Source organism: Notechis scutatus, chromosome 5, assembly GCF_049901735.1.
Source record: "Notechis scutatus isolate UNSWTSFEM ecotype Mainland chromosome 5, rNotScu1.2, whole genome shotgun sequence".
In the NCBI taxonomy this organism is placed as follows: Eukaryota; Metazoa; Chordata; class Lepidosauria; order Squamata; family Elapidae; genus Notechis; species Notechis scutatus.
The window spans coordinates 71315245-71327450 of NC_142013.1; the positions used below are offsets into that span (position 1 = coordinate 71315245).

The 12206-nt window shown below is 38.5% G+C and overlaps 1 protein-coding gene across 1 annotated transcript in view; it reads right to left on the minus strand.

Annotated features, from left to right (window-relative positions):
* Positions 1–12206, minus strand: part of GRPR (gastrin releasing peptide receptor) — a 65521-nt gene that overhangs the window by 44536 nt on the left and 8779 nt on the right. The gene's annotated exons all lie outside the window — the stretch shown is intronic.

A 12206-nucleotide genomic window follows, 5' to 3' on the forward strand; every position in this document is an offset into this window, starting at 1 on the left:
AAAATAAAAATGTATTACATTTATATTCAAAAGAACTTAGTAAGATAGGATAAGCAGAATTCAAGACTAGCCCATGGATCACTCAGTAAACTTAACGGATGAAAGAGGATTTCAATTTGTAATGGCCAACGTCTAAGCTCTGATTGCTTATAGAGAAGCACAGAGAAGATCTTGGAGGAACTATGCTGAGATAGTTTCAACATATACAAAAATATGCTTTAATCTTGGGAAACAAAGAAACCTCCAGGAAGAACAATAATAAAGGCAGGGAAAGAAGGAAGGAAGGAAGGAAGGAAGGAAGGAAGGAAGGAAGGAAGGAAGGAAGGAAGGAAGGAAGGAAGGAAGGAAGGAAGGAAGGAAGGAAGGAAGGAACTCAGTCTGACTCCATCCTAAATCTGTTAATGTAGTGTGCATTAATAAAGCACAATTCCAGACAAAATTGTAGAGTCAGATCTGGTCTGTCCTATCTGACATTACTACACTGGCTGTAAACATTGAAATGTAATATAGGTAATCCTCAGCTTACGACCACAACTGAGCTCAAAATTTCTGATCCTAAGTAAGATAGCTGTTAAGTAAATTTTGCCCCATTGTATGAATTTTTTTTCCACAGTTGTTAAGTGAATCACTAGTTGTTAAGTTTGTAACATGGTTGTAAAGTGAATCTGGCTTCCCCATTGACTTTGCTTGTCAGAAGGTTGCAAAAGGTGATCACCTAATGCCAGAACACTGCAACTGTCATAAATACAGACCAGTTGCCAAGTGTTTGAATTTTGATTATGTGAACACAAGGATGCTGCAACAGTCATAAATGTGAAAAATGATCATGTCATTTTTTTCAGTGCTATTGTAACTTCAAATGATCACTAAATGAATGGTTCAGGACTACCTGTAGAAAGATTAGTCCTGCTGTTCTCCTGTCAAAGTAATTTTTTAAAGGATTTTACCTCTATACATAAAAGTTATTCGGATTGCAACAAACCAAATTGAAATTTCCTGGACTAAACTACAGATTGGAAAAAAATTATGGTAGTAATTTCATTTATCTTGAATTTTGTAATCCAGCTGCTGAATCCCAAATTGCACAGAAATGAGTTATGCCAGGAAAACATATGCTCAGAAAGATCTCAGTGCAAACCTAAATGAATGTTTTTGTGCATTTTGAAAAATTGGATATTAAACACTTGTGCAGCTTGAATCAGAATCAGAACAGAACATCACTTAAGACTTTCAAGAAGAGATTGGACTGCCATTTGTCCTTTGGAAAATAAGTTGACCCCCTCCTTATTGTAGCAGCCTCTCAAATACTGGAATACTGCTATCATCCCCGCCCCCAGTCCTTCTTTTCCCTAAACTAGCAAAGCCCAAATCCTGCAACCATTCTTCTCCAGGTCTTGAATCATCTTAGTTGCTCTTCTTTGCACTTTTTCCAAAATCTCAACATTTTTTTTTGTAATTGGTGACCAAAACAGGATGCAGTGTTCCAAGTGTGGTCTTACTAAGCCTTTATAAAGCGGTACTAATACTTCATGTGATTTTGATTCTATGCCTCTGTTTATATAACCAAGGATTGTATTATGGTAGCTTTGTTGGCTGCTGCTGCACACTGCTGACTCGTTTTTTAGTGATTATCCACTAGAGCTCCAATGTCCCTCTCACAGTTACTGTTTTTGAGCCAGGTTTTGCCTAATCTGTACTTGTACCTTTGTTTTTCCCTGCCCAGGTGTAAAACCTTGCTTTTTTCCACATTTCATTTTGTTAGAGAGAGCCCATTGTTCAAATCTGTCAAGATCTTTTTGGATCCTGAACTTGTCTTCTGGGGTGTTGGCTAGTCCTGCCAAGTTGGTGTCATCTGCAAATTTGATGAGTTCCCCTTTATTTCCTTATCTAAGTCATTGTTGAGTACAGTTTGAAAGCCAGTTAAAAATTCATCTAGTGGTGGTGTTGTCTATCCCACATTTTTCTAGCTTACCAAGAAATTTTTCCTTGACTTTTTTATTGTTATTTATATGTTGACAGAATTTTTTTGAGGTTAATTTTGACTTTTGTTGCAAGTCTTTGTTCATTCTAGAGTGTTTACTTTCTTTACTTCATCTTTGCAGATTTGGGCTATTTGTTAATATTCTGCCTTAGTTATGTGTCCCTCTTTCCATTTTTTGTACTTATCCTTTTTGTTTGTCAGTTTATCAGAGAGATCTTTATGCAACCATGCTGGTTTCTTGCCTACCTCCAGATGAGGCTGGAAGAGCCCCCCGCAGCTTTTCCGCAGACCTGAGCATTCTCAATCCACCCCCTGTAATCTGAAAGGAGTCCCCATTTTCTCCCCCTCCCCTCTCTCCAATTAATCACCAAGGGTGGTGGTTCTTCTGCAGGCAGCTGCCTGCTGAGAAGCCCCTGGAGGGGTGACCAAGGGGTGCTGCCCTCCCAAGGAGAGAAAAGCCCCCTTTCTGCCTCTGCTTCTCCCAGCGGCAGTTGCCCCAGGCCCCTCAGCTCAGACACACACACACACACACACACACCACCTGCTCTTCTGTCTTTTTGGAAGGTGCAGGGGGTGGCATCCAGCCCGACCCTCCTTCCCTCCCCCACACCTGGCAAAGGAGGGACAGGTTTCCTCTGACTTGGGGGAGATATGAAATGACAGGAGACCAGATGTGGGGGGCCTCTGCTTTTTTTCTGTTTGAGGGGGAGTCAGTTCCTCCCCATCCAGACCTTCCCAGACTCCAGGCACCATGTGAATTCCAGCAGTATTAAATCCTGCCTCTTTCCCCCAAAGGATGAGAGAGGCCCCTTCTTTCCCTTCATTCTGCCCCACAGTTATGATTAAGCATTTGTTTTCTGAGGTTTTCGCAGGTATTTGTATGTGGATCTTTGGTTATTCAGGTTTTCTCCCGTGTAAAATTGGAAGTATCTTGGCGATGTTTCGACGAAATCTCATTCATCATCTTCAGGCTGGGATTGGTTTCAGATCACAGCTCAAATCCCCCAGCAATTTCAGTTGCAGGTTTTCATCTTTGGTTTTGTATTTCTGTAGAGTTTGTAGTGCCCTTTTATATATAATGCAATTCCACCTCCTCTTTTGTAAGGTTTATTTCTTTTGAATAGTTTGTATTCTTCCATCTGTACATTCCATTCATGAGTTTCATCCCACAAGTTTTAGTAATGGCAACTATATCATACCTGTCTTCATGTACTAATATTTCAAGTTCACCCTGTTTGATCCCTAAACTTTGAATGTTAGTGTATAGCAAGGGTGTCAAGCTCAAGGCCCAGGCACTGTATCTGGCCCACGGGGTGCTTAGATCTGGCCTGCAGAGCCACCCTGGAAACAGTGGAGGACCAGCCCAGGGTGCCTCTGCCAGCAAAAATTGGAGCTTGGGAGGACCACATGCGGCCTTCCTAAGCTCCGTTTTCACTAGCAGGGGATGGCAGGAGGCCGTCGCAGCTAAAAATGGAGCTCAGGAGCTCATTTTTCCTGGCAGAGTGCTCAGGCCATCACAGGCGCCCCAACATAAGTGACATCAAGCTGGCCACACCCACCCTGGCGACACCCACTCTGGCCCATCAAGGTCAGTTCACAACCCCGATGCAGCCCTCAATGATTGTACATAAGTGCACAATCATGCCTACCATCCCTATCCTATTGTCCCCATTTATTCGTATCTATTTCCTGTATTCTTACTCATGTTTATACTTATACCTATTATCTTGTAAGCGATTGAAAAATCAAATAAAGAAAAAGAAAATATATCGAGTTTGACACCTCTGGTGCATAGGAATTTGAGTCCTTTATGGGTCTTGGGTATGTTTCTCCTATTTTGTAACTGCAATTTCCATCCTTTCCATCTCTCTCTCTCTCTCTCTCTCTCTCTCTCTCTCTCTCTCTCTCTCTCTCCCTCCCTCCCTCCCTCCCTCCCTCCCTCCCTCCCTCTATCTATCTATCTATCTATCTATCTATCTATCTATCTATCTATCTATCTATTCTTAAGTTTTCATGGGTATTTATATGTATGGTATTCAGCTTTGTTCGGGTATTTTCCCACGTCATTATAGTTGTGCTTTTAAAGTTGTAGTAACGTTTCAGCAGAATCTCATCTGCCATCATCAGGCTTCTGTATAGTGTTTGTCTCTGAGTCAGACTTTCACAGCCTTTTCTGTTTTAGATTTGGTGCTAGCCTACTGCTGTGCCAGAATGGTTTTTTCTTCATCCTGATTGGTTGGGAGTCTTGGTCTGTGTTTATTGGTCTTGGAGTTTGCTGTGTTCTGCTTGATTGGTGTTTCTAATATCTTCTGTCTGTTTTGTAGCTTTTTTGGTCTTGATTGGCTGGCAACATTGTGTTTCCTGTATTGGAGGCTTTTAGTATAGCTTGGCTCCGAGTAAATGGACGGCTATCATTTATTAGGAAGCTAGGTTTCATCTGGGTGCCTTGTTGGGGTGTGTTTGAGCTGGAAGTATCAGAGGGAGTCTGTTTGTGCCCAGGTGTTTGCCTGGCTTGTGGTGTGGAGATTTTTTTGTTTGTGAGTGCAGGCTTCCAAATGATTGACAGCCTGGTGGAGTCATCTCTTCTATTCATGCTTTCAGGTCTTTTTTCAATCTCTATGGCTTCTCTGATAATTCTGTAGCTGGGGTTTTCTATGATGGCTAGGGTTTTGGTGCCATTGAAGTCGATGCTATGACCTGTGGCTTTCATGTGTTGGACTAGTGAGGAAGTGTGTTCCAGCTTTTTTACTGCATTTTTGTGTTCATCTAGGCGGGTACTTATTCTTCTATTGGTCTGTCCAATGTATCTGGCAGGGCATGATGCACAGGGGACTTCATATATGCCTTGGTTTTCCAGGTCAATTTTATCTTTGGGGTTTCTTAGCATGGCTGCTATTTTTCTGTCTGTTTTGAAGGCAGTCTTGATGTGATGCCTGTGTAGTATCTTACTGATTTTGTCTGTAGTACCTCTTATGTAGGGCAGGACAGCTGTTCCATAGGTCTATTCATCTTCTAGGTCTCCATTATGTCTCAGTGTGTTTTTGTGGATCAAGCCAGTGATTTTGCTTTTGTGGAAGCCGTTGGCTGTCAGTACTTTAGTCAGGGTGCATAGTTCAGTCTTTATATGTGTCTTGTCTGCCAGGCGGTTGGTTCTGGCAATTAGTATTTTGGCCACGGAGTTTATCTGTGCTGGGTGGTGGTGGGATTGGGCATTGAGGTAGTGGTTGGTGTGTGTTTTCTTCTGGTATATGGTGTGTCCTAGTGTGCCATCTTTTTTTTTGTAGATTAGTACATCTAGGAATGGTAGTTGTTTGTTTGTTTCCGTTTCCATGGTGAATTTGATTTTGGGGTGTGTGCTGTTTAGGTGTGTTAGGAAATTGTTTAGGTTTTCTTTTCCATGGGGCCAAATAACAAATGTGTCATTGATGTATCTTAACCATAGTTTGGGTTTGTGGGTGGCATTGGCTAGGGCTCTGGATTTGAATTCTTCCATGAACAGATTTGCAATAACAGGTGACAGTGGTGATCCCATAGGGGCTCCTTCAATTTGCTTGTATCTTTGTCCTTTGTATATGAAATATGTGTTGGTTAAGCAGTGTTCTGCTAGTTCCAGGAGGTGTTTGGGCAGTTGGTATTTATTTTTGATGATTTCGAGAGTTTCTTTTATCAGGACTTGAGTGAATAGTGAAACCACGTTGAAACTTACAAGCAGATCTTTTTGTTCCATGTGTAGATCTTTGATCATTTCCAAGAGGTGGTATGAGCTTTGTACATGTGAAGCTGCTGCTTCAGCATGGGGCTGTAGCTGCTTTGCTAGGTATTTGGCTAGGTTTTCTAGTGGTGCTCCTCTGGAACTGACTATAGGTCTGAGGGGTATGCCTTCTTTGTGTATTTTGGGGAGGCCGTATAGTTTGGGGCATCTGGAAGATTTTTCTCTTGGCATGATCTTCTATTGGATCTCTTTGCTCTGTGTGTGTGTGTGTGTGTATATATATATATATATATATATATATATATATATATATATATATATATACAGAAGCCTGATGATGGCAGATGAGATTCTGCTGAAACGTTGCTACAACTTTAAAAGAACTACAATGGCGTGGGAAAATACCAACCAAGCCAGAACACCATACATGCTAAGTACCGAAAACTTAAGAAAATATATATATATATATATATATATATATATATATATATATATATATATATAGACACACACACACACACACACACACACACACATATACATATACATATACATATATATGTTTTCTTAAGTTTTCACAATACAGAAGCCTGATGAGGGCAGATGAGATTCTGCCGAAACGTTGCTACAACTTTAAAAGCACAACTACAATCACGTGGGAAAATACCCGAACAAAGCTGAATACCATACATGTAAGTACCTGCAAAAACTTAAGAATATATATATATCATCTTCTGTATTGTGTCCAGATATATATATATCTTCTGTATTGTGTCCAGACTCACATCCATCCATCCAGACTCACAGACGAACACAATACAGAAGCCTGATGATGGCAGATAAGATTCTGCCGAAACGTTGCTACAACTTTAAAAGCACAACTACAATGATGTGGGAAAATACCCGAACAAAGCTGAATATCATACATACATACATACATACATACATACATACATACATACATACATACATATTCTTTCTTTTTTTCTCTTTATTCCCTTCCTCCTTATTTGATTGGTTATCTAGTGGTTTTTGCTTGGAATTAGGTTCTAAAGGTTATGAAGATTGGCTCCCATCCACCCCTCAATTTTAGTTTAAAGCCCTTTTGATTAGATGAGCTAGTTGTTTTCTGAATATATTCTTTCCAGTTCTTGTGAGGTTCACTCCATCCTTTCCCAGTAGCCCTTCATATAGGTAATGCAGACCATGATCTAGAAAGCCAAAGTTTTGTTGACAACACCAGTTTTTAAACCAGTGGTTTGTTTCTAAAATCCTTTGCTCTCTCATTGGATGTTGGCCTTTCGTTGGAAGTACAGATTTTTTTTTCACCAATTGTAGGCTCATCCTGTATTTTCTTGTATCAGCTGCTTTAGCAAGTCATAATCTAGCTGCTGCATGTGTGTAAATTCTCTATAGATAGCAGTTTTGCAATGGAAATCTTAAAAGCACTCAATAGTACTTTGAAAATGAAGTCGAAGCAGGAAGTAATCAAATTGAGAAATGCCTGAAAAGGCAAACTCCTAGACGTTTTTACAGCTTCACAATATTGATTCTGTTCTGTTTGTACACTACCAAACAGGTGCTTTCAACATTGATCTTCTGCTGACAGGAGAAGAGAGGTAACTGATTTCTGGCATCCTGCCTCTCTCCCCTCAACAAGTAATCCCTGTTTTTATCTTTTCAAAGGATATTTCCCTTGCTCACCACTGTACATTCATAGCCTAGATCCAAATCACTGAATTAGAAAGTTACTCTCTTCCAAAAGCATTAAGTAGTACCATTCACCCCCTCCCTTAAATGCGTTGCTTTTTTCTTTCTTTTTCTCCATCACTTGGCATAATGTGGCATGCCATACTCAGACACTACATGCCAAGATACTACATATATCACATTGTGCTCTCAGAAGAAAAGTACAATATTACTAATATAAATATATAAATGATAAGTTTTAAAGACTTTCAATAGGAAGTGAGTGCAGGGCAATAACACAATATAAAAATGATTGTGTAATTATTGTATATCTAGTATTTATCTCTCCCCTCTTCATTCCTGCATCCCTTTTTAGACTGTGAATCTGAGGACAGGGACTGTTCATGTTTTGCTGACAGCTCAACAATCCTTTGTTTACAATCCTTTGTTAACAACCACAACTAGGACTGGCAACTTGTCATCTCCAGATTGGACTACTGCAAATTGCTGTACAAGATTTTGTCCTTAAATAGTATCTGGAAGCCTCAGCGGGTACAGAATGGAATGGTGTGGGCAATTATATGCACTCCTAGAACAGCACACATTATCCCTCTGCTCTGCAGTTTGCTAATTTGCTACCAGGTCTAATTCAATGTGCTGATTTTGACCTTTAAAGCCTTGCATGGCATGGAACTGGAATATCTGAGGGACTGCCTCTCCCTGGGTACAATAGTTCTCCTCATTAGATCTGGCAGAGTAGGCATGCTATGGGTACCATTAGCTAGAGACCTACACTTGGGACTCTCCAGAGACATGCCTTCTCTACCATGGCACCTTTTTAATGGAATATTATTCTACTTCCCAAATTAGATTAGTTAAATCCCTTTTGATACTCCAGAAGGCCCTCAATACCTGGATATGTAATTAGGCCCGGGACTCCCAGGGAATCAGAGATATGTTCAGATGGCTCCACTGCTAGGTACCCATTCTTTCCACCCTTTGCCAAGGATTGCTATATTTGTTTTTTATAGTTTTTATTTTAATCTGGATTTTATATTTTTGTATTGCCTGTTTTTAAAGTTGATATGATTCAGTGGTTCTAAGCCACCCAGAGTCACGTATTGTGAGATTGTATATTTGATAAATAAATGAACTCACTTATTAAGCAACAGATTTGTTAAGGGAAACATCATATGGCAGCGCCTTTTGTCAGTTCTGATGTGGTGATTAAGTGAATCACCCATGATCATTCAATGAAACATCACATGACAAAAACTTGCCATTTTCTCCTGGCTTCCCAATTGACTTTGCTTGTTGTAATGGAATGTGTGAATGATCTTGGAGAAAGAAGGAAGAGATGCTCCCTAGGAAACAATCAGACAAGAGGGGCAGAAGCCTGCAGTCGCTTAATGGCCAGAGAAAGAAACTTAGGGAGGGCGGAGCTGGCGTCGCGACGATACGGCATGCGATCTTGGAGGTCTGAGATCGCTGCCGATATCTTTGCTCCTGGACAGTCCTATCGGATCTAAACCATCCCGAAGAGACAGTGAAAGTGAAGAGTGCATCCTGTTGATCCCAGGGATAATGCAAAGTCCCTGGTAGATCCAGGAGAAGCTCTTCTTGCCAGCAGCAAAGAGGTAGCCATTAAAGCTGCTGAAGTTGGGACAGCTCTGAAACGAAAGAGAACAGAAAGAGAGAGTGTGCCGGTTTGGGGAGAACCTTTTTTTTTATTCTAAGATCTGAAAGGACACCCTAAGGAAAAGAAAGAATCTGTAAAAGTTTTGACAGAAGTGATTAAGTGGCGATTTTAAACAGGAATGTCAAAGTAATATTTGTTTTTTTTTTCTCATTGCTGGATTTTCTGTATATGATCTTGTATTTTGAAACTGGACTGGTTTTTTTCATTTATATTTATTTTTTTCTTCTCCTTTTTGATTTTGTGATATTTTAGGCTAGAGGCTCCCTTTAGTTATTTCATTTTTTAAAAATATCTTTTGCTTTTTTTTAATTAATTCTTATTATATCCTGTTCGGAAAAGGAAGGGGAAAGTGAGAGCAAAGAAACTTTGTAACACTGCCAACTAGAGGCTTGAAAATATTATATTTCCCTGTGAGCTGAGAAAGAAAGAACTGAGACTCTTTTTCAAGGACATTGCTATTTGATAAGATAGAGGGAAGAGCATGGAAGAGTATTATTGCAGGTGCTCTTCTGGGTTTCTATCAACAGCTGGAGTCTGGTGTTGAAACCTAGGGGGGAAAGGGGGGATAAGTTTTTGGAGAAGAGAGCTATAATAAGAGCCTTGGATAATTAAACAAAGTGCAGTGTGCCCTTTTTACTTTTTCTAAGTTGTGCTATCCCTCCTCACCAGCTTTATTGTATTTCTTTTTATCTTTTTTTTTTGTAATAACTATATGGGTTTTTGGCTTTGTTGGAGCTTGTCTTTGTTTTTCTTTTTTTCTTTGGAAGTCCAATCTCTACGTTTGCTTTTTATTTTAAAGCTTTTTTTTTTCCTTTCCTGGTATTTTTGTTTTTTCATCTACCTTTCTGGTTTATTCTTATGTACTTTTTTCTATTTGAGACCTTTCGATTGGATTAAGGTGTTGAAGAACCTGAAGAATTTTTCCTTTTCCTTTTTTTTCTTAAGCCTTTTTTTTTCATCTAACTATTGATTGGATTAAGGTATACAAGAACCTGAAGAAATTTTGTCCTCCCTTCTTTTTTCTTTTTTAAATTATTATTATTGGGCTTCTTTTTTCTACTGTTTTTATTTTGAACTATAATTGGTTACTTCACAATTGGATTAAGGTTTAGAAGAACCTGAAGATTTTGAATTGCTTAAAATGAGTAGGAAATTTACAGCTCCTGGTTCTTCAACTTCTACTTCTTCCTCTCCACCATCTGGAGGACAACGTTCAATACAGACAATGTTAAAGCAAGAAAAAGAACAAGAAAAAGTGACTCTGCAGATGATTATGCAAGGAATTCAAAATATTCAAGCAAGATCAGAGAATACTGAAAAGAGAATAGAGAACATCGAACAAAGAACAGATAACATGGAACAAAGAACAGGGAAAACTGATGAAAAAGTGGAGAACATCCAACAAATGATGTTGAGAGACTCCAAAAAATTGAAGAAGAAGATAAACAAAGAGACAAGAAGATTGGAGATATTGATAATAGATTAACGATGGTTGAACAAGATAAAAGTGGTATGTTGAGATGGGAGATGGATATATCAGAATTCTATCTTAGATTCCAAAACATAGAGGAAGAAAAAGGACAAAACTTACCTGAGATAATGATAGAAATACTGGCTGAAGCTTTGGAAATAACTCAAGAGAAGATGATGGATGGAATAGATGAGGTTTATCGAGTTTTCACAAGATATGCGATGAGAAATAGCTTACCAAGAGAAGTTCACATTAGATTTACAAAGAAAGCCATTAAAACGCAAATATTGCAAGTGGCAAAAGAGAAACCATTGAAATACAAAGACAAGGAGATTGTGCTCTTGAAACAAATACCCAGAAGAGTGAGAGAGATGAGAATACCGATTCCTGACTAAAATGCTACTTTAAAAAGAGATGAATTATAGATGGCTGATTCCAGAAGGTTTAATGTTCACATGGCAAGAACAGAGACATAGAATTGACTCAATTGAGAAAGTGGAATTATTTTATACAGAATTTTTTGGAGGGAAAAAGGAAGAGGCAGAAAAAGAGATCTCACTAATTGAATTCCAAGAGGACTGCCAAATGGCGGCTGAAAAAGAAGAAGGTGCAGTAGGTGGAAAAGTGGAAGCCAAAGAACAATGTGAACTAAGATCTACAAGAGCTGCTAAACCTAACTATAAAATATAACCATGGAAGAGAAAAAATTGATTACAATTAATATAAATGGACTTAACTCAGCCGTTAAAAGAAGGAAAACCTTTCATAAATTAGAGAAATTAAAATTTGATATAATTTGTCTACAAGAAGTACATATTAAAAAACAATATGAACAGTTGTTGGTACAGCCAAAATTAGGGAAAATATTTACTTCCTTGACACAATGTAAGAAAAGAGGAGTGGTTTTATATATTAAAGAGACCACCCCAGCAAAATTGATCTATACCGATGATGATGGAAGAATACTAATGGTGGAAATAATGGACAATAATATGAAAGCACTCCTGCTTGCAATTTATGCTCCGAATGACAAACAAGAAGAATTCTACAAAAACTTACATATGAAAATAATCAAACTGGACTATGCTAATATAGTTATGATGGGAGATTTTAATGGAATTGTAGACAATAAATTGGACTATACAGCACAGAAAACAATAAAGCAAAACAGAAAGACTCTCCCTAAATCTTTTTTTAAAATGGTAGATGAAATAAACTTAAAAGATACATGGAGAGAAAGAAATGCTAAAACTAAACAATACACCTTCTATTCAAATAGACACTTATCATGGTCCAGAATAGATATGATATGGATGTCAACAGAATTAATAACTAACATTCAAGAAATAAATATTGAAACAAGTACTTGGGCAGATCACAATCCAATGACAATTAAACGGAAAGGACAAAAAAGAAGATCTAGATAGACGTTAAATAATACTATTTTAAAGGAAAAAGACTTCACACAGTGGATGGAGAAAGAATTGGCTTTTTTCTTTAGAGAAAACAAAAAAGAAGATACATCAATTCAGAATGTATGGGATACAATAAAGGCATATGTTAGAGGCTTGATAATAGAGTATACAAGGAAAAGGAATACTATGAAAAGACTAGCTTCTAAGGCCCTAGACTAGAGGATGAGCACAAAAGACTT